A 27392-nucleotide genomic window follows, 5' to 3' on the forward strand; every position below is an offset into this window, starting at 1 on the left:
AAAATAAATACAAATAAAGAAATGATTTTTTTTTAATAAAAAGAAGAAAAAACATCATGATTTTCAAAGTACTGGGGCAATATGAGTAGGCTTACAATTCTGTGTATCTGTGGTTCTGAGATGAGCATTTCAAACTTCCAATCTGAGGATTTAAGCTTGACTTGTAATTCCCAAATCAGAAAGGCAGCATTGTGCTTAAGAATGTGCACTCAGGAGTAAGAGAGGCCCCTTAATAAGAGACTACTCCTCAGCTCTACCACTTCCACCCTGGGCCTGGGTGTCCTCTCTCTGCCAGCCTCCTAGGATGGTTGCAGGGACTGAACACCATCATTCTGGCAAGGTGCTTTGCATCGTGCCTGCATGACGTAAGCACCTGATAAATGTCACCATCATTATCCTTACTCACTGTTTGAAACCAGCAGTGAGGTGGGGGCTTTAGCCTCTCATACTCCAAAAACAAATTTGCTTTCACAATGATGAGGAGCGAAACAAGGAGGTCTGGTACACCGCCAACACTTTTCCTGCACTCGTCAAGGTCTTTTTTCTAGGAATAGATGCAGAAAGAATAGGGAAAATGTCACTTGGCAAAAAACCTTCTCTCCTCCAGTTTTGTTTTATTATTATTTTCCTTCAGGCCTCACATCAAAAAATGGGGAAAATTATTTTATAAAACTTCTTAGCTCAAAAAATTAAAACCACATTTCTCTGTCTGTGGCCTCTGACTTCTCTGAGCAGATGGCTTTGGCAGAACTCCCTGCCTCCACACCAGGATCAGTGCGCTCTCCTCTTGCATTGATCTCTGTGACACACAACAACATACCGGCAGCCCTGAGAGCCGAGGCTGGGCAGGGAGGCCCAGGGCCCCTGTGCGGACACAGATTCGTTCACGCTGGAATAAAATACTGCCGTCACTGGCCATTTTCAAATAGGTGTTCTGCCAATTTAAATCAGAGGATTCAAGAAAAGACTGAAATGAATTAAAAGAGTCACTTAAGATGTAATCACTCTGTAGTTTAAAAAAAAAGTGTATATTTTATTATTCAGCCCTTACAATGATAATCTAATGGACCATTGTTAAGAGTGCCTCACTTAACAAGGGAAGGAATAGAGGCTTAGAAAAGTTGAATGAGTTATCCAAAACTACAGAGTAATCTGGGTGCAGAGCTACTATTTGAAACAACTATTTAAGTGTCTGGTCTTCCAAGACACTGGGACTTGCATTAGAAGGGATCTGAGTTATATCACTTTGAGTTTGACTTTTGACTACTTCGTTCTTAGGAATACAAGAAATTTAGTGATCCTACATGGAACTGCCAAGGAATGGAAGGAAGGAAGGGAGGGAAGGAGGGAGGAAAAAAGAAAAGAAGAAAAGAGAAGGAGATAAAAAGATGCCTTTGGCATCTATGTATTCACTAAAGAAGCATCTGTGTATTCCCTTAAACCAAGAGAATGGATCCAGCTTTTTATCCTAAATTATCTGGAAGACACAGCACAGGTTTTACACAGCCTAATAGATAGAAAACCTTCACTAAAGTCCTCCTTAGGTACCTTTTCTTTTCCCTGAAGATTTAAATTCAGACAATTGCAGAACAACTGCCCTTCTTCCTTCCCTTGAGTCCTGTGACAGCCCCACTTTATCTCCACTTTCTGTCCTGCAGTGGCCTCCTCAGAAGTCTGGGTTCCGCACTGTGATTCTCCAGCCGCTAAGTGAAGTGAACAAAATTTTCTGTCATTTTATATGTAAGGCCAATTGCTCCCTTAAAAAGGGAGCATAAAAAAGAGGAGCTTCATGAGACAGTAAGTATGGTAGGGAAAAAAAAAATGGAATTGCAAGTAGAATCTCAGAAAGGAGATGAGGCACCAGAAGACACATGGGCTACCAGAGGGCTAACTGAGATGAACGAGCTCACACAGAACGGATGACCGTGGCTGTGCCCGGAAGACATAAAATCGTCTAGGAAGATGCATGGCAGGGAGTGGGAAAGGCAGTTCCCTCTACCACCTACTTCTGTGTCTTCTTTTACTCGAATCAGTGGATGGAGTAAATGCATCTTGAGTTTAAAGAACACGGTACTAGGATGTGTGGGCCTGTTCAGCACCCTGGAAATGGCCCTTTTGGGAAGCACATGAGGACCACAGGGTTTAGGGGACCTTTTGGGAACCATGGCAACCGGGAAGCTCAGTAATGGCCAGCATTCTAATGCCAAGTCAGGGCCCGCCCTGTCGTACCACGGCTGTCTCTCACATTAGCTGGGTGATTCTAACATCTCAATTGTCGATGACATGAAAAACTCTAGGAGGTAAGCCACATACTTGTGGGTTCTTAAACATTTTGATAGTTTGGCTGTTGTACAGGCTTTTATTAAACCCAGACCCACAGGCACACATGCACATAAATAGCTCTGAAAAGAATTTTTCTGAGCATCAAAAGGTATTTTGGCCTGGCACGTCCTGCCCCCTATTATCCTGGTTGAGGGAGGAGGGAAGGTGATTAGACTTCCCCTGGTTCACTGAAGGTAGTAACTCAGTGCTACGGAATGCGTGTGCTAGCGGTGGTATCCTTGCCCTCTGAGTCACTCCCACTCAGATTACATGGTCCTGGAGAGTTTAGCACAGGGAGAATCCCTGGTGCCTTCAGTGGTTCCCACAGAAATTCAGTTGGTTTTCCCATTCTTGGTTTGATGAGTTAGGAGAGGTGAAGTTCTATATTATGGCAGAACCCGTCCAGTTGCCACATTTGGAACACAGTAACTGGTAAGACTCAATGAACATTTATTGAATGACTGACAGTGAATCATGGGTGAATGAGTGAATGAACTAACACAGGGGGACCTGTGTTCCATTATGATTTCTGTGAGGAGATGTTGGTTGTGGTTGCAGACCTCACCATTCTCTAAGGAGGAGTACAATCACTTCAGAGTCTTTGCAAGGTGAGCTCAGCCCAGGGTCCTTGGCTTGAAGCTAGATGCGAACTTCCTGTCCAGCTGTGGTGGTGCTTCTCCTTCCAGCTGATGCCACAGCAGAGTACAGCTGTTGGGGGCAGGGCAGGATAAACTGCGGGCATGACCCATCTGGGGAAACTTGGTAGAGACCTTCTGTCCAGGGCCACAGCTTGCTGGAAGGGGCTACATGGAAGAGCACACTGTCCTGTAAATGGAAGTGTTGGGTCCCGTCACTGGGGACCTGCCCTGCATTCAAGAGTTTAGCAACAAATACTCCTGAAGAGCTGCTGCTCCGCTCATCTCTTAATAAGATTTTTTGTTTATCTGTAACCAAATTGCAAACCCGACTCTTGAATTTCTTAAGAATAACATGTGTTTTAAATAATTAATAGTGAATACTGCACTAGAAAAATCTACTCCCCCCATTAAATAAAAGGCTCAGCTGACAACAGCTTAAACTACTTGGATAATCATTTTGCATACTTTCTTTCCCCCATTGATCTGGTACACTGTATATCTCACTAAAGTTCCTTATGTGCACACAACTGTCTCTGAGCTTTATTTTTTCTCCTTGATGATATACTTTGGGGTCAGTACTACACTGTCTTAATTATTATGGGTTAATATTTGCGTTAAAGGTTTCCTTTCTCTGCTCTTCTTTTGAAGTATTCTGATTATTCTTGGAATTTTATTCTCCCAAACACATCTCAGGATCAAGCATGTCAAGTTTTAAGAACAACCCTGTTGGGATTTGAGTTAAAATTATACTGAATCAATAGATTGACTTTTAGATAATTGACATTTTAATAATTTGTTTGTCTCTATGACCACAGCATCCTTCTCCATTTAGTCGATCCATCTTTAACATCTCTTATGCCACTTAAATCTTCCTGCAGAAACTTACATGCTTTTGTTAGAATTATTATTAAGTTCTGATACTCTCTACCATTTTCAACGTCAGTGTCTTTTAAATTAGATCTTCTATTATTTGTTGGTGGTCAATAGGTAGTATTTAAAATTTAAATACAATTTTAAATCTGTGTATCTTTTCTAATAATTTACATGTTCTTTAGGTTTTTGCATATAAGGATCACATTAGCTGGTATTAAACTGGTCTATTTTCTGCTTGCTAATCCATCTGCACTGAGTTGATTATTCTCCTGCCCTTATTTCACTGTTGTAGAAATTCAGCACAGTGCTGACCAGAAGTGGGAATGATGGGGCGGTTTCTAATGCTTCTGCACTCAGCACAGCATTTGCTGTAGTAGTTTTTGCAGGTACCCTCTATTAGGTCACGAAAGTGACGTTATACTGGTAGATTACTAAAAGTTTATAATTGTGAATATATATTGATTGTTATCTCAGGGTTTTTCTCAATCCATTGAAATGATTATATGTTTTAAAATCTATTAACGTGGTAAATTAGGTGTTTTATACACAAGTGGTATAAAGCCAGGTTTATTTTGGTTGGTTGTCTTTTTATATAGTGTGATTCAATTTGTTAATATTTTATTTAAAGTTCTTTGATCTATATTAATGGGTAAAGCAATGTTATAACTTTACGCCCTCAAAATGTCCATGTCTGGTTTTAAAACGAACTGACATAGACTTTTTTCTTTCCTTTTATTGGAATTGTGATAAAAGATTGAGAGATGATTTGTTCCCCAAACTTGACAGAACTTACTAGTAAAACTGGGCTTCCCCTGTGGCTCAGTGGTAAAGAATGTACCTGTAATGCAAGAGATGCAGGAGGCACAGGTTCAATCCCTGGGTCGGGCCCATCCCCTGGAGGCGGAAACCGCAACCCAGGTATTCTAGCCTGGGAAAAATCCCATGAACAGAGAAGCCTGTCGGGCTACGGTCCATGGGGTCACAAAAGCATCGGACACGACTGAGCGACTAAGCACACGCAAACGCTGGTAAAACAGTGTAAGCCTGTGTTGCTTTTCTTTTTCAGAAAATTTACAACTGTTGCTTCAATTCTTTTAGTGTCAGTTTTGCAAGTTTTTTATTTTTTCCATTTTTCTCTGGTTTTACAGTTGTTAGCATCTATCATATTTTAAATCTCTGTTTAAAATGATTTATGTCTTCTTTCATATTCAAAATATTGGTTGCTTTTTGTTTTCTCTTTATTGTCACTGTAGATACTTGCCTGGTTTTCAGTTTTTGCTTTGATTTGCTTTGTTTTACCTATGGCACAGCGTGACCGTTTCATCTTCTCTACGGCACCTCTTTTGGAGATCATCCTGTTGTCATTTTTCCAACTTTATAATTTTAAATATTTAATTTTTAGCTTTTCTCTTTTTCTTTTGTAAGTATTTAGAGGTACAGATTTTCTTCGAAGCACTACTCTGAAGGCTGATGGTACTATTGTTGTTTAACTCTAGAAATTTAAAATTTTCATTATAATTTATTTCTTAAATCATAAACTATTAGATGTGAGAGTTGGACTGTGAAGAAGGCTGGGCGCCAAAGAATTGATGCTTTTGAACTGTGGTGTTGCAGAAGACTCTTGAGAGTCCCTTGGACTGCAAGGAGATCCAACCAGTCCTTTCTAAAGGAGATCAGTCCTGGGTGTTCATTGGAAGGACTGATGTTGAAGCTGAAACTCCAGTACTTTGGCCACCTCATGTGAAGAGTTCACTCATTGGAAAAGACCCTGATTCTGGGAGGGATTTGGGGGCAGGATGAGAAGGGGACGACAGAGGATGAGATGGCTGGATGGCATCACTGACTCGATGGACGTGAGTTTGAGTGAACTCCAGGAGTTGGTGATGGACAGGGAGGCCTGGCGTGCTGCGATTCATGGGGTTGCAGAGTCGGACACGACTGAGCGACTGAACTGAACTGAACTGAACTGGTAAAGAATCCGCCTGGTAATTCAGGAGACCCTAGAGACCTGGGTTCAATCCGTGGATCGGGAAGATCCTCTGGAGTAGGAAATGGCAACCCACTCCAGTATTCTTGCCTGGAAAATTCCATGGGCAGAGGAGCCTGGAGGGTTACAGCCATGGGGTCACAAAGAGTTGGACACGAATGAACACACATATCAAAAGGCTACAGACATGATGGAGGAAATGTAGCAGCCAAAGGATAAAAGTGAGCCGACCCAGATTTTGGAAACTGCATGAGGCCACTTCTCATCAAAAAACTGGAGACGGAATGCAAAGCGGGCAGAGCCCGTGATCCCTGGCTGCTGGCGCCGCTGCCGTGGGAACCAGAGTGAGCCGGAAGCAGCCTCTGCGCACCGGCTCCGCGGTCGCTGCCGCTGCTGGTGCTTTGTGTTCAGGATTTCCTTGTTTTATTCCTAGTTTTCATCCCTCTGCATTCCTTAAAATTGTATTTTGTATTTAATTTATTTTCACTTTATTAAAAGGCACGATGCCGTGTATAATCTCCCAGGTTTATTTTCACATTTAATTGTCTATTGCTAAAGTTTATTCATATCACAGCACGTCTCTTTGGTTTGTTTACATTTCATTGTGTAAATACACCAGCATTTATTCATGCACTCTCCTCCTGATAAGCATTTGGATTGTTTTCAGAATTTCTGTGTGTAGTCTTGCTGTGAACTTCTTGTGTGAAAGTCTTGTTTAAGGACATATAAGTAAGTAAAATTGTGGGTATAAAGTAAATATTCAACTTTATGGGTTAAAGAGGAACTGTTTTCTAAAATGGGTTCACCCATTTACAAGCCATCATGATTCCATAGGTAGATGGATAGATAGATAAGACAGATAATATTCACAAGTGCTCTAAACATTATTAATAAGGTAAACTCCAATGTTTTAAAACAGGAAGAGTAGGGAGCATATAGCCTTGCCTAGGATCACAGTCACACTTGCCACACAGGAAATTTTGGCTCTTCCTTCTCCCAAGGGAGGTAGACAATTCTGAAGCTGGACCAAGCGCTTTTATGTGATAGGACATTCAGGCCAACTACTTAATGATTTTTTAAAATCAGGTTTGTTAAGGTTTATTCCCACGCACCACCAGTCTTTGTAGGTTAGTTCTGTGAGTTTTGACAAATGTTTGCCGTTGTGCAGTCACTGCCACAGTCTTCCCTGTAGCTCAGCGGGTAAAGAATCTGCCTGGCTCAGACAGTAAAGAATCTGCCTGCAAGGCATGAGATCCCAGTTCAACTCCTGGGTTGGGAAGATCCCCTGGAGAAGGGAAAGACAACCCACTGCAATTTTCTTGCCTGGGAAATTCCAAGTACAGAGGAGCCTGGCAAGCTACAGTCCATAGACTCACAGAGAGTTGGACACGACTGAGTAACTAACACAAGTCCTTCAGCACGCTAGCTTTGCAGATATTTTCTCCTATCTGTGGCTTGTCTGTTCATTTTCTTAGCAATGTTTTTTTTTAATGGGCCAAGTTGAAGGACACATTACCCAGTTTTAAGACTTACTGTAAGGCTCAAGTCATCAATGTAGAATTGGTGTAAGATGAACAAATAGATTGATTAAACAGGATAGTCAATTGATTTCCAACCAAATATTCAGAGAAATTAATTGAGAAATGAAAATATTTTAGCAAACTATGCTAGAAAAAAAGACCAACCTGGTTTTAAAAAAAATTAAATGAAACAAAACCTTCCCTTCTTCCCTTGGACCACACACAGAAATCACTTTGAAATGGACCGTAGATCTAAAGATAAAACCTAAAACACAAAATTCTAGAAATAAAACCTAGAGAAAATATTTGTTATTTTGGTTTAGGCAAAGATTCCTTGGATAGAACACAAAAGTACAAACTATAAAAGAGAAAATAAATTGGGCTCAAAATTCAAAGTTTCCCTTCAATTATTTTAACTGTCAAAGTACCATATGAAAGAGAGAGGATAAATATGATTACCTCTTTTTTACAGATGAAGAAATTGAAGCACAGAGTTTAGATGGTAAAGCTGGAAAGTAAGTGTTGGCTACCAAGAGCAAGCTTTGTTCTCCATGAACACAGGAGTCTACCTACCTGATTCAGTCCAAATGTGAACCTAAGTAATTTTTATTAACTGTGCCACGACTCTGTCAAAGATAACTGAAAACTGATTTGTGCTTATACGTAAATGATCCTTATCTAGTGTGTGTATATTGACAGATATCTGTGCAGCTATTTAATCTCACAGGCATTTGGCATGACCAGCGTTAGGTCAAAGCAAAATGGACTTTTCCCAACTAATCTCCAAATTGATCTGATAGGAAACAGCAGTTGCCAGCTAATCTGTGGTTTCCAGGGAGTACAAAACCTGACGCCAGCAAGGGCTTGGCACCGCCGACTTTGCCAGAGGGCTTTGGTGACCACACTGACAAGAACTCAACACCCACAATTCACCAAGTCGTGTGCTCTCAGACACTGATAGGCAAGATGCCTTATGTGACCAGGACCCACATCCCCTTCCCTTCTTCCCTGATGCCTGGTGTTCTGCTTTATCCTGAAAGCAGTGTTTGACAAAATTCCACCAACAGAGATCACCACAAAATGGACTGGAAATCACGCCAAAACTCAATATGCAGGCTTTTATCAAATCATCCACAGAAAACTGAGTTGGCGGGGTAGAGGCGGGGTGGTGGTGTGCTGGATGCAGCGTGGAAGCTCTCAGGGAGTTGAGAACAAGGGTAGAAATCAACACAAGAAGTCATCTGTCTTTTGCAAGAAGATTGGATCTCTTCCATGCATTCTTTTCTTTTCCTTTTTCCCCCCCTTATTTTTTAAAAAATAGATTTCCTTTTTTTGAAGTGAAATACTCAGTGTAGACTTAGAGTCAAATAGTTGATAGCTGATGGAAAAAAAAAGAATTTACCTTTCTCTAATTCAAATACCTGGAGAAGGCAATGGCACCCCACTCCAGTACTCTTGCCTGGAAAATCCCATGGACAAAGGAGCCTGGTGGGCTACAGTCCATGGGGTTGCTAGAGTCAGACACGACTGAGCGACTTCACTTTCACTTTCCACTTTCATGCATTGGAGAAGGAAATGGCAACCCCCTCCAGTGTTCTTGCCTGGAGAATCTCAGGGACGGGGGAGCCTGGTGGGCTGCCGTCTCTGGGGTCACACAGAGTCGAACATGACTGAAGCGACTTAGCAGCAATGCAAATACCCATCAAACAAAAATCCCTTCTTACCATTAATGCCAAAATTTCTGTTTAAGTTCTGTGATTAAACAGAAAGTATCATATACAGTCTACCAAGGGATAGATTCCTGAATTTAGTTGTCATATTACAATAGCAGAGATTAAAACAGCCTTTCAATTCTAAATTCCATTTGATACTGTGTCTAGCCTTGGCTCAGCGGTAAAGAATCTGCCTGCAATACAGGAGGCAAGGGTTGGATCCCGGGGTCGGGAAGATCCCCTGGCAGAGGGCATGGCCACCCACTCTGGTATTCTTGCCTGGAGAATCCTCATGGACAGAGGAGCCTGGCAGGCTACAGTCCACAGGGGGCAAAGAGTCGGACACGACTGAAGCGACTTAACATTGCAGCATGCATTCCAGCGCAAAAGTATCTCCTCTATTGCAAACATCAAATCAACAAAAAAGAGCACTTTTTCTAAACACAGCTTGAATCAGGCATCTGCCTTTGGGTCAGCTGGGTAGAGGAGAGGAGCGGGATCATAGTCCCTGGACAAGGTCCCGGTGTATCATGATGCTGTTCAAACAAGGAGAACCCACTGCCTTCCAAGCAGTCGCCTTGTCAAGTGTGACTTGTCTCACTGCCCACCCCTTCCCCGTACTCCATTCAACTTCCTGTGACTTCTGTCTATGTTTTATTCTTTTGAATATACTGTTTACCCTGAATGAATCTACCTGGGAGATGTCAGTTCATCTTTCTAGAGATAGTTTAACAATCACCTTTAAAAGGACTTCTCAGATTCTGTCCATGATACTCTCATCTAGGACTAAGCCACGGGCTTTCCTTTGAGCATTCTGAGTGGTATTTGCTTACTTTCCTTGGGGTTTTGCACATTGCATTCTAACGGCTGGGATTCTGCTCTCTTCATTCATGCCTTTCCAGCTCTTTGGTAATCAGTAAGCAAAAGTGAGCACTTTAAAAGGAAAGAATAAAGAAATCAATTCACCAATTAATAACTTACTTTAGACTTGGCTTCAAAGTTTACTTGTTTCTTTTTTATGCCCGATCCTACTGCTCTAAGTGGAATTTGTGCAACTTTGTAATTTGCTTGATTTTTCTAATTGGTACTTCAAGCTTGTAATAAAATGTTGCTACATATTGAAAGTATTTAGCTAAAGTAAAATCAGACATGTTTTCTGATTTTAATAGCGCAAATTTTATAGAGCATTCTACATCCCAAGAATTGTCCTCAGCACACTACTTATATCAAATCATTAAATCCTTATAAGAATCCCATCAGTTCAGTTCAGTTCTGTGGCTCACTCATGTCTGACTCTTTGCCACCCGATGGACTGCAGCACGCCTGGCTTCCCTGTCTATCACCAACCCCTGGAGCTTGCTCAAACTCGTGTCCAGTGAGTCGGTGATGCCATCCAACCATCTCGTCCTCTGTTGTCCCCTTCTCCTCCCTTAAATCTTTCCCAGCATCAGGGTCTTTCCTAATGAGTCAGTTCTTTGCATCAGGTGGCCAAAGTATTGGAGTTTCAGCTTCAACATCAGTCCTTCTAATGAATATTTAAGACTAATTTCCATGGTGTGGGGCTCTTATTATCCCAACTTTACAAGTGAGGAACTTGAGCTGCAGAAAGCTAAGTAACCTTCTAGTAAGAGGTAGCATTAGGGCCAGATGCACACAGTCTTGTTCTCGGTGCTGTTCTCTTAACCAAGAGGTTGTCTGCCTCTACTGGAAACATCAAGGGCTTCATAGTAGCGAAGTTCATGTATTTAAGTCTTGCACGTAGCTCATATTTCTTATAATTCCCATGGAATAAAGTGAAGGATACAAAGGAAGGGCCAAGGCTGGGTTCCTGGGCATATAACCTGTGCAGTTGTAGAAGGCTCTGAGCTCAGGAATTGGAATGCCCAAATATCGCCTTCTTGACATTTTAAAGATGTTTTTCAAGTCAGGGTCTTACATTTTTATTCTGCTCCGCTGCCTCTTAGTCACTTCAGTCATGTTCGACTCTGTGCTACGCTGTGGACTGCAGCCCACCAAGTTCCTGTGTCCATGGGATTCCCCAAGCAAGAATACTGGGGTGGGTCACCATGCCCTCTCCAGGGGATATTCCTGACCCAGACACTGAACCTGGGTCTCCTTCATTGCAGGCAGATTCTTTACCTCTGAGCCAGTAGACCCTGCAAATTACATAAGTGTCCTTGGAAGCATTATAAAATTTCCAAAGAAGCATTTGTGAATACATGGATATTTATTTTGTAAATTGTGAGTAATAACGACTCAGCATTTTTTCCCCCAGAGAATGAAAAAAATGAACTCTTTAAAATAATTTTAATCATTTTAGACATCCAAATTGTAAAACTGGATAAGGTAATCAGGATGACTCCCTTTCAAATGTGAGCATTCCCTGGGACTAATTTCTTAAAAGTGGTTTTTCCCCAAAATATGTTTAAAAGAATAATCATTCTTTCCTTCTCTGATCACAATGGTAAAGGGTAGGAGGCAGCAGATACAAGGTCCAGGGAATGTAAATAAGCAGCATGGGGGTAGATGGGGAAACAAGAGATGAGGCTGCAAAGGAAAGCCAAACTGGGCAGTGAGGGGAGCTGGGCTGGTGAGGTCCTCTAAAAGAGGTTTTGGGAAGAAAAGAACTGGGATTCCTAGAGACACTGCTGTGAAAATAAACTGCATCTGATTACTGACTGGCTGTGAGCCAGGGAGAGAGTTGGACAACTCTAGGACTCTGTCCACGGAATTCTCAGGCAAGAATATTGAAGTGGGTAGTGATTCCTTCTCCAGGGGATCTTCCTGACCCAGGGATTGAACCTGGGTCTCCTGCATTGCAGATGGGTTCTTTACCATCTGAACCACCAGGGAAGCCTGCTACTCACTATGCCAGCAGCTTGGGCTGAAGGAATGTGGAAATGTACCAGTGCCTTGAAAAATGATTGAATATTTCTATTATGGTCAACTTTGCATGTCTTTCCTCTTTTGTCACAGTGTGAGTCCCCTGAAGTAGGTTCTATTTCGTCCGTGCAGCCTCCACACACTTGGTATGCTGCATCAGAGTATGAACGGACCCTGCCTTGTTACACTTCACAAAGTATGGGGCGGCCTCTTTGGTTAGGCTGTGAGCAGCTATGATCAGTGACATCAGCGAGGCCTGAGAAACACGGTGTGGATACAATGGTATGGACCACATGGATAAACTAAAATGATTTGGAGACTTTTCCATCTAATAAAAATTCTTTTTATTTCATTACATAAAGGTCTTTTACTACTGAATAAGGAACACTTCAAAGGTAAATGGGCGGACAGAGGTATTTGAAAAGGTAAGACACAGGAAAGACTAGATTTGCAAAAGAGTTATCGAATCACTGCTTTCATTTCCCTCTAGAGCTGTTCTTACAAATCCAGGTTAGCGATTTTATCCACCACGATGAATTTCTCATGGTTCGATGCTATTTGTAGCAATGTTTTGGAACACCAGGCATACACAAGTAAGCAAATCATAATCATAATTCCATAGCCTGTGTGCCAGTTATTAAGACATCATTTCTCTGCTCTGAGTTCATCTTCCTATACTAGGCTTTGTGGTGATGGGGCTGGACCCTGAAACACCACTTCTTCTTGGCCAGCGACTCCCTGTTAGTCTCTGCCACCAGATGGCGCTAGAGGGAGAGCCCAAGGTTAGGAGGGAAAGGACTATCTTTTTCCTGTTTTTTTTCTTTCCTACGAGGGTCACGCCAGCCTCACTTCTGGTGCAGAAAAACAATATATTCCAAATTAAAAATTTAATGACACATATGGAACATTGTACCCAGTAATTAAACAAACGTTCTGCTCAAGAACGCATGGTGTATGTGTGCTTTAATTCACCAAGTATCAACCTTTAGAGCGAGTTTCAACAAATTCCAAAGAATCTGTAACATGCAGAAAAGATTTTCCTCACCAAGATGTAAGGTAACTAAAACCAGCCTCATGCATTTTGTAATAATAATAATAAAGAAACCACTAAAAATAAAACAAAAAACAAAAAGAAAAAGCCACTCCTGTAACTACCTCATGCAGCAAAGGAGACATGGACATTCTTAAAAATCCTTAAAAATTTAGTGACGATACAACCTATCTAAATGTATGGTGTTTAGCTGAAACAATACATCAAAAGAGACCTAAATATTTTTACTTATGTTAGAAAGTAGAAAAAGCTTACATTATTGAACTAAGTTAAAAGAAAGTTAGCACAAGATTAACAGAATAAACCCAAAGATGGAGAAAAGAAGGAAACACTAAAGTAAGAGAAGATGTTAATGGCAGAGAAAGCAAATATACAATAGAGATCATTAGTCAGGTTGTTTTATCTTGAAAGATATCAATGAAATAAACAAACTTCTGGTGTGCCTGACAAATACGACATAAGTAAGAGAGAATGAAAGGGCACAGATGAAAACTATTTAGAATAAAATGAGGGGCACTATAGATTAGAAAGATAAGATACTATTATGTACAAATTTATGTCTTTTTTAATGTAAAAATCTTAACTTGCCATCAATGTAGTTCCCTTATCATTCAATCTACTTCACTTAATATATAGTTTTTGAACACCTCCTCTCTCCAAGGCCCCTCTTGTATACTCTGAGGATTCAGTGGTAAAAAAAAAAAAATAGAGAAGCCCTTGTTCTTATGGGCTATATATATCAAAACAGGGGAAGACATATGAATAAGATTCTTTTGGAAAGTGGCAGGTCTATGAATAAAATAAAATAGAGTGACGGCATGTGGAGGCCGTGGACTCACTGATGGAGATGTGTGCTAGGACACAGTGCTTAAAAAAGGCCAGCTGCGAAAATACCCGACAGAGGATACTCTACCCCAGGGCTGTCCACTGGAACTTCATGATGATGGAAGGTCTGTGTCTGCACTTCCCAGTATGGTAGCCACTAACTACATGGGCTACTGAGTGTGAGTAAGGAACTGAATATTTAATTTAATTAATTCTAATTAAAATAGCCATATGTGTATCCTAATAAGTACAGAAACATCTAAATTTAAATAATCAAGTTCATAGAGAAACATGTTTACTAAGCCAATTATGAATAAGATAAAAAAGGTTTAAATTAAATGTTTACTAAAAAAATATTCTTATGGAGAAAACAAGGAAGAAGAAAACAGGAAAACAAATTTTAACTCTAATCTTACACAAATGTTCAAGAAAAGTAGATAAAGAGGAAATATTTCTCACATTACCTTGATAACAAAGCTGATAAGAACCACAAAAGGTGGAGAACCACAGACCAGTTTCACCTGCGAACACAAAAATGAAAGTCTTAGACATAATACAAGTGAAATGTATCTGGTTTTATATATTTAGCTTTGATGGCACCAGGCAAATATTTTGCATCATTTTAAGTGACAATTCTATTTGAACAAAAGCAGTGAACATAATATGATTTGAATTTTCCAATTAGTACTATGGAAACTGTGTGGAGAACAGTTTTGAAGGGACCGGAATGAAATCAGAGGAGCTAATGAAAGACAGAGAAGAACTTACTAAGTGGGAGACCAAGTTCCAAGGGTTGAATTTGAGGGACCGAGAGGCTCAGCTTGGGAGAAGTCAAAGGAGCAGAAAGTACCGAGTCAGGCCTGAGTGTGGACAGGGCCCTGTGGTGATTCTGACTGGGCACTGCGGGGCTGTGGGGAAAGGACTTGCAGGAAGACACTGCCCACCTGCTGTCGGTTACACCCAGGGCTTTTCCAGAAACCAGGAGGGTGGAAGGAACACACTAATTAGGGCCACACAAAATCCTGCGTGCCTTTCTCAAGTCTGGCAAATCTATGGAAGGCGTTTGCAGATTGTCACAGTTCATATTTCCTTTCTCTCCCAGCAGAATATAGTTAAGAAAGAGCACCATGTGTCTGAACTGGATGTAAATCAGAAGGAACGTGATTCAGGGGAGATTTGGGTCCAAATAATAGGTCAGACCTTCTTAAGCTGCATAAAGAAGAGTCATAAAGATCAGTATCTACAAAAACCTGAATTCCATTATCCATGAAAGGAGATTTGAAATCACCTGGGGCCCCGTCCTGTTCGTTTTATTGGGGGACAGATGGAAAGAGAAGTGGATCATATCTCATTTCTTCAGTAGGTTTTAGAATCCAGGAATCGTCGAATCTCATGGCTGAAGGGTATATTGGAGGTCAATTTACCTGACTTCCCTTCAGAAACTTGAAATAAATCTTCACCAGTAACACTGCAAGAAAGAATTCCTTCCTTGCCCCTAAGAGGGACAAGGACAGGCTAATGCTCTGGGGCCACTTTGGAGACATGGAGAAATGGAATGGGCCCTCAGAGTAGCAGTGGAAATTAATGCATTGCCAATACCGAAAAAATTATCTTGGCAATAAAACCCTTCCAGTGTAAGCTGGGTTATGTGTGCGTTTGGCCAGGGGAAAAAAGGCTTCAAATTAGAAGAAGAAGAACAAAAGAGTCTAAAACAGAAAAACAGAAATTGGAAATTTGTTATCATCAGACTTTATTCCTTCTTTCTATGTTAGTGAGAGGACTCTCTGCAGACAACAGATCGTATATATTAACAAAGCCTATTGAATACATGCACATTTACTCCTCTATAAATCATCATTAAACCTAAATTGCGTCTGATGTCCAGAAAAGGTGAATGGCCTGCCCAAGTTTACAGCATCAGCAGGCAGAAGAGAGTGGAAGCAAAGCAGTGTTCCTTGTGGCATAATTTCTTTCAAAAGAGGAGCCCACTTATTACTGAGAATGCATTTTAAATTTGTTTATATTGCAGGAAATTAAAAGATGCTTACTCCTTGGAAGGAAAGTTATGACCCACCTAGACAGCATATTAAAAAGCAGAGACATTACTTTGCCAGCAAAGGTCCATCTAGTCAAGGCTATGGTTTTTCCAGTGGTCATGTATGGATGTGAGAGTTGGACTATGAAGAAAGCTGAGCACTGAAGAATTGATGCTTTTTAACTGTGGTATTGGAGAAGACTCTGAGAGTCCCTTGGACTGCAAGGAGATCCAACCAGTCCATCCTAAAGGAGATCAGTCCTGGGTGTTCATTGGAAGGAATGATGCTGAGGCTGAAACTCCAGTACTTTGGCCACCTCACGTGAAGAGTTGACTCATTGGAAAAGACCCTGATGCTGGGAGGGATTTGGGGCAAGAGGAGAAGGGGACAACAGAGGATGAGATGGCTGGATGGCATCACCAACTCAATGCACATGAGTTTCGGTGAACTCTGGGAGTTAGTGATGGACAGGGAGGCCTGGTGTGCTGCGATTCATGGGGTCACAAAGAATTGGACACGACTGAAAATATATATAACCTAAAGTTTGCCATTTTAACCACTTTTAATTATATAACTCAGAGGCATTACACAGTGTTTTACAGTTAGCACCACTATATATTCTCCCCAATTTTTTGTCACCCCAAAGCAGAAACTATATTAGGCAGTAATTCTCCCCTCCCTTCCTCTACTCAGCCCCTGATAACCTCTAATTTGCTTTCTATCTGTATAAATTTTTTTTTATTTTACATGGAGGGAATCATATAATAATATTTGTCCTTTTATAAGGCTTATTTCAATTAGCATTATGTTTCAAAGTTCATGCATATATCACATGTCAGCATTTCAGTTTTTATGACTGAATAATATTCCATTGCATGCATATGTTTATTGATTTATCTCTTGATGGCTGCTATGGTTGTTCACCTTTTGGATATTGTACATAATGCCATAATAAACATTGGTATATAAGCATCTGTTTGAATCCTATTTCAGTTCTTTTGGGTATATTTCTAGAAGTGAATTTACTTGGTCATAGAGAAATTCTGTTTAGTTTTTTGAGGAACTACTAAACTGTTTCCTGTGGTGGCTGAACCATTTTTCAGTCCCACCAACAATGTGTAGGTGTTACAATTTCTTCACATCCACTTGCTGTTATTTTCTGTTTTTTAAAAATAGCCATTTTAGTAGGTGTGATGTGGCTGGCAAGCCACTCCAGTCCTCTTGCCTGGAAAACCCCATTGATGGAGGAGCCTGGTGGGCTGCAGTCCATGGGGTCGCTACGAGTCGGACACCACTGAGCGACTTCACTTTCACTTTTCACTTTCACGCATTGGTGCCGGGGTCCAGCCCCGGCTGATCCAGGGAATTCGAAGCGGGGACGGCGTCGGCGAGGATCAGGAAACAACTGCTTAATTAAACGTTAATTAGGGATATAAAGAGTGGTGAAATAAGGGTAGCTCAGTGAGGAAATTCAGTGGAGAAAAGAGGCTGAATAATTCAGCCAGAAGGTGAGAGAAAGAACGACATGGGGAGACCAAGTTTCGGTGAACAAGGCCCGCACTTTATTTTCCAAAGTAGTTTTTATACCTTAAGTTATGCATAGAGGACAATGGGGGAAGGGGTAGAGTCCTGCAGCAAGCCAGGCTTTCTTCCTGCAAACTTATCATTTGCAAAAGTTTAGGTGATTTGCATCATCTTCTGGCCCGGAGGCCTGTTAACATTTTAAGAAACTTATTTTTCTCTAAAGGTGATTATTCTAAAGTCAGGCGCCAGCCTCCAAAAAGCATTGGACAAAGCTTCATTCCTATAGGGCAAAGGTGAGGTGGGCTCAATCAAGAAAAGAATTAACTCAAGGGTCCAAGGTTACAAACATTAAAGCTACTACTTAAACCAACTATATTAATCAATACACTCCCAGGAACACAGCAGGTAAGAGATATGGAGACTTAGCAGCAAACATTGGCCCAAGAAGTGAAAATCCCTTCACCAATACAATTTCTAATCAATCTTTTAACTGCTCTAAGGAATCTGTATTTAGACAGTTTAGAACATCTCATGCCTCTCACAGTTGGGAGGCTCTGAGCAATCACATGTGGCCAGAAAAACCTATTCAGGCAGGCTAGAGGACTTCCAAAGGAGTTTGTAGGTTGAAACACTATCACACCCAGGAATTATTAACTGGAGCTGTAAGTTAACTTTTTTTTTTTTTCAGAGAGAGGTAGTGGGGGACAGCCCCCCGTAAAGTCAGAGGTGTAGGTGAGAGCACAAAGCAGAAAGTAGGCAGACTCTGGTTTTGGGGGTAGATGCTCGAGAATTTCCAGGGGGACTCCTGAGGCTCGATCCGCCTTTGCGTATGCCAGGCCTCCTTCCTCATGACCTTTGCCACGGGCGGAGCTCCTCACGCTGGCTCCCGGCAGTGATAGAATTCCAGTTGAGCTATTCCAGATCCTGAAAGACGATGCTGTGGAAAGTGCTGCACTCAATATGCAATATGCACTCAATATGCAATATGCTGGCTCCCAGCACATTGGAGAAGGAAATGGCAACCCACTCCAGTGTTCTTGCCTGGAGAATCCCAGGGACGCGGGAGCCTGGTGGGCTGCCGTCTGTGGGGTCGCACAGAGTCAGACAGGACTGAAGCGACTTAGCAGGAGCAATAGCAGCAGCAGACTAATGGTATTGAGTATCTTTTCATGTTCTTATTGGCCATTTGTATATCTTGTTTAGAGAAATAGCTATTAAAGACATCAGCCCATTTTAAAATTGGGCTGTTTTTCTATTTGTTGTTGAGTTGTAGATGTTCTTTAGATATTTTGGATATTAACCCCTTATCAGATGTATGATTATAAATATTTTTCCTATTCCATGGGTTTCCTTTGCACTCTGCTGATAGTATCCTTTGATGCATAAAAGTTTTCCGTTTTGAGGAAGTTCAGCTCATCTACTTTTTTTTTTTTGCCCGTGCTTTTGTTGTTGTGTCCAAGAAATCATCACTAAATCCAAAGTCATATTTTTCTCTATGTTTTCTAGGATTGCTATAGTTTTAGCTTTTGTGTTTAGGTCTTTGATTTATTTTGAGTTAACTGTTTATATAGTATAAGAATCCAACTTTATTTTTTATAAATATACGTTCAATTTTCCTCGCACCATTTCTTGAAAAGACAGTCCTTCTCCATTATATGGGCTTGGCACCCTAGTTGAAAGTGTTTGGCCATGTGTGTAAGGGTTTATTTCTGTGCTATCTAGTCTATTCCATTCGTTTATATATCTGCCTTTATGTCAGTACCATACTATTTTGATTACCCTAGCTCTGTACTACACCTGTAAATTAGGAACTGTGAGACCTCCAAATTTGTTCTTCTTTTTCAATACTCTGTTGGCTATTCAGGGTCCCTTGAAACTTCATATGAAGTATAGGATGGCTTTTTCTATTTAAGCAAAAGATATCATTGGTGTTTTTATAGAGATTGCATTGAATCTGTAGATCACTTTGGGTATTAATGATACATTAATAATACCAAGTTTTCAAAATCATGGACATAAGATACTTTTTTGTTCTTTTGATTCATAGATAATTATCCATAGAATAACAATTGTGAAAGTGAAAAGTGAAAGTGAAAATCACTCAGTCGTGTCCAACTCTTTGCAACCCCAGAATTCTCCAGGCCAGAATATTGGAGTGGGTAGCCTTTCCCTTCTCCAGGGGATCTTCCCAACCCAGGGATAGAACCCAGGTCTCCAGGCCAGAATACTGGAGTGGGTAGCCTTTCCCTTCTCCAGGGGATCTTCCCAACCCAAGGACTGAACCCAGGTCTCCTGGATTGAACCCAGGTCTCCCACATTGCAGGGGAATTCTCTACCAGCTGAGCCACAAGGGAAGCCCAAGTGTACTCGAGTGGGTAGCCTGTCCCTTCTCCAGCGGGTCTTTCTGACCCAGGGATCGAACTGGGGTCTTCTGCATTGCAGGTGAATTCTTTACCAACTGAGCTATGAGGGAAGCACAAATAATCGTGAGGATGAATTCTGTGAATTTTTTTCTCATTTATATTTCTCCTCCAATAATCGTAAGGATGAATATAAATGAGAAAAAAATTCACAGAATTACATTATGACCCAGCGGCCCAACTAGGAGTAGATTGTGAATATTGAGACAGTCACATTTCATAAGAGAATAAATTGGGGAATTACTGGAAAAGATCTGTGTGTACTCATATAAGTTACTTTTTAAATTATTAATAAAACTGACGTGTTTCAAAAATGAAAGATTAGATATAGTGTGCATAAACATTTTATTTTTAATGGATTTTTCCTGAATTTATATGTAAAAACTATAATTTTGACCTTTTATTTCTTCATCTGTACAATAGGGGAGAGAGCTGGAAAAGGCTAATCACACCAGATAATCTCTTTCTTCCTTTTCTCTCTTAAAAGTTAATTGTTCTACTTCCTTCCAACTCTAAACTTCAATACTCTCCAGTCCCTGCAAATTATTTTCAAACAAAGCTTTGAATTTCCAAATTTAAGTACACAGGGATGAGGAGGTCTTAACTAATTTTTGCCAATTTCTGAAATAAAGGGAATAAGCTATGTCCTAATTATCATGTCTCATGCTTCCCACATTTCTAATGACCAACCCTTTCCCCTCAGACAGCATCTGAGGGCATCTCTCTTTAACACACTTTTCTAGAGGGAGCTCGTGCCTTTCCACAGTCAACTGAGGGCAAACTCAGCCAGGCCATGGAGCACGTAGCTCACAGAGATGGACGCAGAGCTGACAGCATAGGACCAGTCCAGTGTCACCGAGTCACAGATGGCTAGCCCTGAAGGAAAGGAGCAGCCGTGTTATGAGGTGAGCAGTGACAAGTGAGCATCCCAACACATCCATCCATCATGCGTGTGCACATCTGGCACTGATTCCCTCACTTCCCTTTCCATGGAGGGGTGAATGTGTCAAAGAGCAATCTAATAGGTGAGGCCTTGCGCAAGCAAGCAAGCGGGGGAGATGTTGAGTAGCAGGGTGGACCCAGTGGTGCAAATTAAGAGGAGGCTGCTCTCCTATGACTATCGCTGGAGGAAGAGGAAATTTCATGCCTTTCCTCTTTGCCTTTCCCAAGCAATAAAGGTTTATTTTTTATTTTATTTTGTAAAAATTTATATTTAATTGGAGGATAGTTGCCTTACAATATTGTGTTGTTTTATGCCATACAACAACATGAATCAGCCATAGATACACATATGTTCCTTCCCTCTTGAACCTCCCCACCCCACCTCCCACAAAGAGTTGTAGGGACTGGACTTCTGGCCCTAATTTGTGCAAATAGGTGAATCTGCCTTCAATTAGAACTCAATTACCTCCTCTTGAGATTCTCACATTTTCCCTCTCTCTTGTGTTCAAGGACCTAATATCGATAATACTTCAATTACGAGTTGCTCTTGGCCAAGCCCCATTCCCCACTCATGACGTGCTTACAGTCTGTACGTACTCTCTCCCCTCCCTCTCTCCCTGTCTTCTTTCCCACCTCGCCCTCTGGCCCTCCTCTCCCCCTAGGTCCCCCTAACCATAGGCTGGTTCACACCTTGCCCTCTGACCCTCCTCTTACCCAGGTCCCCTAACCATAGGCTGATCCACACGTCATCACTCAGCATTCGCAGCAGACCCTCCTCACTTTCCTCTTAGTCACGTTCACCGTTCCCATGACGGTGTCAGGGCTTTGCGTTCAGGAGTCAGCTGATGACACTCTTTGGGCTTGAAGGGGAGGAGAGGCTGCACCCCTGGCTGTGGCTCAGTTTTCCAGACAGTCCTGTGTGGGGCTTTATCAGTGTACATACTACTAATTGTGCAGCTTTGAGCATGTATTGCCCTCTAGAATTTCACAGAGAGGCGTTGTTGTGCTTTGGGTTAGTGTTTGAGCATTCCTGGGTTTTGTTATAAGAAAATATCAAATATCAAAATCATCAAAATAGCACCTGATTCCTAACAGGAACCACAGCTGTTTAGGGAGGTCATCTTTTGTCGAGTGTGAAAGGAAGAACTAGGGAATCTGGCACATGAGTAAAAGCCATGCTCTCCCAGACTGACCCTGTGCTTCCCCCTCATCTTTCAGCACTCACCATGAATTCTGTGCCATTGCCTTTGAACTTTGCGTACACCTATGGATCTTGGCCCTTACTGGATTATGAGCATAATATGCTATTATTATAGGAATAATAACTATTATGGGTTTCCCAGGTGGCTCAGTGATAAAGAATCTGCCTGTCAAGCAGGAGATATGGGTTTAATCCCTGAGTTGAGAAGATTCCTTGTAGAAGGAAATGGCAACCCACTCCAGTATTCTTGCCTGGGAAATCCCATGGGCAGAGGAGTCTGGTGGGCTACAGTCCAGGGGGTCCCAAAGAGTCAGACATGACTTAATAGCTAAACAGCAATAGCAGCAGCAGCAATAAATATTATTCTTCACACCAGAAAACACAGGACTGAGTGATGACCTGGCCATGTAACCTAACTGTGCACACGTCACTTCCAGCTTGTTGGCCTTATTTTCCACACTTGCAAAAGTGTGAATATTAGAGCCTGGAAGTTCAGGAGTGTTCTTTTAATATGTATCTTTCTATTAATCAAGGTTCTAGGATATGACCATAAGCATCTTTTTCCTTTGAACATTTTCCCATAGTTTGATAGTGCTGACACAGGATATGTCTGCTCTTTCGTTAAGGAAAAGACAACTTTTAAGCAAGTAACACATTCATAAATCTGTACTGAAGATGCAATAAATAATAGTCCTGGGAAGAAGTAACTCATTATTCTCAGAGTTCCCAGGGCTCGAAGGAAAGGCACACGCTAACTGGCCCAGAACCCACCATCTCCCCCCATCAGCATGTGAGACTCTGTCTTCACCCTGCAAGCAAAGCCAAGCTGCCATATCGAGATGGCCATCCAGCCGTGCCTCTGGCTTTAAGTCCCAGGAAAGTCAAAAAAGAAGGAAATAGAGGTGAAGGGTAAGTAGTAAGAATATGCACTTATAATTAATGTTCGAATTTTTGGAAAATAGTCAATGTATTTCTTAATTAGCTATATATAAGTGTGTGTATAATGAGAGAGAGTCAAATGGCTCTCCATCCCTCTGTCTTTCCTTCTCCCAAGCCTTCTCTTCTTGCTCCTCCTTCCCTCTTTCTTTCTTTGTCTCCTAAGGTGCACCAAGATGGCATCTCCTTTAGCACATCTTCCAGTGAGCTCCCATGAGGTTTCCGCTCCTGGGATACAGGTCAGATGATATTTGGATGGGGACCCACAGTCCTCACCCCTAGGAAGTATGGTAGGATTCTTGGCTCTCTGCTCTCCCTCATCACCTTCTAACACAGCCTGTGCAATATCAGATCCATCTTCTAACCCACTGTCCTCTGAGAAATGACCATGAAACTAATCTGACCCCACCCTCTCACGTCCCCTCCAAAGCCTCACCTGCACTGGTTATAGAGCAGCACCCCTTGGATGGCATTTTAGCCTCACATTAACATGTCCAAACTGGGATCGGCCTTCTTCCAACTCTTCACCATCTATGAAATTGGCTCTGTCTTCCATTAGAAACACCTCCCACATTTGCTCCTGATTCTTTATCCAGGCCACCACCTCCAGGGCCACATGATGGGAGGGATCTCAAAGGCTGCTGGGCCTTGCCCTCTGCCGTCACACCCCACAGGTGATCCAGCAGCCTGAGCAGCAGGAAAAGTGTGCCTCACAGCTGACAGCTCACCGTGCTCTGTGTTGACTTGAGATACATCACCAACCTCCACGGTTTCACACCTTCTGCCTTCTGAGCTTCGTAGCACAAACTGGACCTCTCTCCTCCACCAATAGCCTGATGAAATTTAAAGCACATCCTGCCATCTCTGACACCTTTCAAGTCTGCATCTGGCGTTGTTTATGCCTTTCTTCCCAGATCAGCCCCTCTGCACACACTCTTCAGGGTGAAGGCCTTGGTTCAAGTGTGGCTTGTGGGTCATTAACCTGGGAGGAAGTCCCCTTCCTGAATATTCCAGGCTCCCTCCCCTAAGGCCTGAGGGCTGCCGTGACAAAGGTGATCTCCTCTGGGAAGCAGGCACACAGACAACAGAGATGTCTGCTCTCAATGGCATTCCATAGCAGTTTAGATCGCTACTGCCGGGACCCAGGTTTCCCATTTTATAGTTTTAAATCTTTCTGTGGAGGCCAGTAATATTAACAGAGAATTTCCCGAGAATTCCACAGTATAGCTGGAGTTTCTTTTTTCAAGTAAAGTAACCTCCTCCCCCCAAAATATATATATAATATATGATCACATACTACCTATGATGGTTAATATTATGTGCTAAATTTTATAGGCCGCAGTACCCTGATAGTTGGTCAAACACCAATCTGGATGTTGTTATAAAGGTATTCTTTAGGTAAGATTAATATTTAGATCAGTAGACTTTGAGTAAAGCAGTTTACCCTCTATAATGGGCAGGGAGCAGGGGAGGGCTCATCCAATCAGTTAAAGAAAAAAAGACTGACTTCCCGAGAAAGAGGGAACTCTGCCTCCAGACTGCCTTTGGATTTGTTTCAACATCAGCTCTTCCCTGGATCTCCAGATTGCTGGCTTGCCTTGCAGATTTGGGACTTGCCCACCTCCACAATCACATGAGCCAGTTCCTTAAAACCAGTCAATCTCTCTTTCTCTGTGTTGTTATCTCTCTCTCTGTGTGTCTCTCTGTCTCTGTCCCTCTCTCTACATAGCCCCATGGATAGATAGACAATTGTGTTTATATATCTCTATCTTTATATCTATCCATACTACTGCTTCTATATCTCTGGAGAATCCTGACTAATACACTACCCTTAAGAAGATCTTTTGAATCACACTTAAGAAGTATATGCTCATTTTTTTTCCTTTTTAAACTGGATGCACTATAAAATAACCTCTTTTGGTTAATTATAAACTGTCCCCCTCAACTAACAGCACTTTCTAGAATCTGCCTGCAATGCAGGAGACCCAGGTTCAATCCTTGGGTCGGGAAGATCCCTTGAAGATGGGAATGGCAATCCACTCCAGTCTTGCCTGGAGAATCCCATGGATAGAGAAGCCTGGTGGGAAACATTATATGGGGTTGCAAAGAGTCGGACGCTACTGTGTGACTTAGACTTTCATGTTTGTTTTTTTTTTACTTTTCTCATATTTTTTGCTCTCTATAGTAAAACAGATGAAGCGCAAATGTAAATGCTAGCAGGGCCTCATTATGTATGCTCAGTGGCTCAGTAGAACCCACCTTTCTTTGTACTTATGATGGGTGTGTATGTCTCACACATTGTAAAAGGGAAATACACAGACTTGTTTTTTTTTCCAACCCCCCCCCCGACCCCTGCCAAGCCCACAATCTATACACATGAGAAGCTGCATATTGAGGTAAGGGATAGGAGAGTATGAAATTAAAAAAAACTGGATGGGTTAAAAATGCTCCACATGTTTCAAAGAAATCTAATGGGGTTTAGTTATTTCGCTTTATGGAACACTTTCATTCCTTTAATTAGTAAAGATTAGCTGAGTGTCCTACATGGAAAGTTCTGCACTGTGGGTCCTGGTAGGTTCTAAGAGCATGATCTGGACCCAGGAACTGTGTTCATGGCTAAGTATCCACAGATGTGAATGATCCACACACAACCAACCAGGCTGAAGCAGGGGCTGGAAACTGGAGGAAAGTCTCGAGTGTGGAATATGGTGTGAGACATTCCTATGGGTGTATAGAGGGATGCAGATGGAGTGGAAAAGCTCATTCCAGAAGGAGCAGCCAACAGGTACAAGGCCCAAAGTTGAGGGAGTGTGGAAAGCACGGGGAGCAATAATGAGCCGTCTGGAGGCGGCGTGAGAGGCATGCTGGGAAAAGTAGTAAAACGCAAGGTGGGGATGGCTGAGCGCGGGGACGCCTGGTGGCGCACCGCCTTGGCAACTGGCCACAGAATCATGCTTCTGTGGATTCTCGAAGTTCAAGTTGGCCACCTTCTTTTGCAGTTGCACGTATGAGTTTCCAGTTTCAACTGGTATCTGGTAAAAAGGGCTTGAAACAATCTCTTTCAATTCCCCAACAAAGTGCCCATGAAAACAAATCATAAAAATGAAAGAAACTCACTGATTCAAGATGAAAAGACAGTCCACTGACTGCCAGAACCTGGGAAATTGTCCTCCACACCAGCCAGTGTGATGGGATCTGGCAGCACATTGCCAGCCAGTTTCTTTGTTTGTTTTTTATTGTTTGCATCTGGAAACAAAGCGAAGTCTTTTCCAGAAGAGGAAACATGGATGTTCTGGAATCTTCTCTCACTGTCTGTTATCCACTCAGAAACAAGAAAACTATCCCCACAAGAAAACAGAACGGCAAAGCTGATACTGAATTCTGAGTCCGTTAGAGAGCTGCTGCCACCTGTTAGTACGTGCCTCGTCTTTACCGAGTCCTCTGAGTACTGTTGGAGCTCCCCCAAACTCCCAGGGACTGAGGGGTGGGGGGTCAGGACAGACCACATCCCGAGAAATGCAGCCTCTAACGTTTCTGACTCTCCATTGGTGGCTCCAGTGGTTGAGCCTCTTGCTTCCTTTGTTAATGACCCAGCTGTGCTGTGTGGAACCTGGCTTTCTTCACCTTTCACTACCGCCTGCCCCGGCAGCCCCATCTCTGTGTGGGACTTGTGCAAATATTTGTGGGAGAATCAGACTGTTCAACTCAACTCTGACTTTTAGTCAACTTGCATTCCATCTTAAAACCAGAGAGAGTTATGGTGTTGAGGAGTGTGGCTGTAAGAGGTGTTGACTGTTAACCCTTTAGGAGATGGGGAGATGGTCCCTGCACACCATTCTGGGGCAGAATGCCCCCCACCCCGTGCCCCCCCACCCCAGATCTTCCTTTCCCTGGTGGCTTTTCAAGACACAGTTGTGGTCTGCCCTTTAGTGTCTGAATGGGAAGATGAAGTTTGAGACCATTACTTTAACAGAGAGGAACTAAAAAGCAAGGAATAAACCCAATTTAAAGATAAGCAGTCTGCACCTGTAACTCTTCAGGGCTACCTCTTGGTGAGTTAGCTGCATGACAGACCATCCCCCTGCCCACAGCCGACGTTTCACATTAAAACACAATGCGCTGTCCCATGTTTAAAACACGATGCAAGCTGTCCCTATCAGCTTCTCTAATTGTTCCGATGGAGACAGATCACGTCCCCTTCCAGAATGGATGTGCCCAGCTGATCTTAGAGCTTACTTTATCATCTAGTTTTTATGTTTCTCTAATCTCTCCCCCCACTTCCAATTTCTAGGAAGACAGTCCCAAACCTCAGCTCCCAGCCAGCACGTGGGAATGTGTCAGCATCCACTCTCTTTCTGTGGCTGCCTGGGGCTGGATGCTCCCCATCACCACCATCACCTGCATCTCCTTAATTACAGCTCAGACGGATGTCATCTTCAGTAGCAGAAACCCTTGCAGGACTCAGCAGGGGCCCTAAAGGAGCGGATTCCTCCCCCTGGACTCGCACATGGCTGTGTTCAGT

General features: G+C 42.2%; 1 long non-coding RNA gene across 1 annotated transcript in view; it reads right to left on the bottom strand.

The window, feature by feature from the left end:
* LOC138986126 (uncharacterized) overlaps positions 1 to 27392 on the bottom strand; it is an 85774-nt gene that overhangs the window by 10024 nt on the left and 48358 nt on the right. The window contains exon 2 of the long non-coding RNA XR_011463021.1: positions 14276 to 14332. This is a non-coding gene — a long non-coding RNA (uncharacterized lncRNA). The remainder of the gene's footprint in view (positions 1 to 14275; positions 14333 to 27392) is intronic.

This window comes from Bos mutus, chromosome 28 (genome assembly GCF_027580195.1).
Source record: "Bos mutus isolate GX-2022 chromosome 28, NWIPB_WYAK_1.1, whole genome shotgun sequence".
Taxonomy (NCBI): Eukaryota; Metazoa; Chordata; class Mammalia; order Artiodactyla; family Bovidae; genus Bos; species Bos mutus.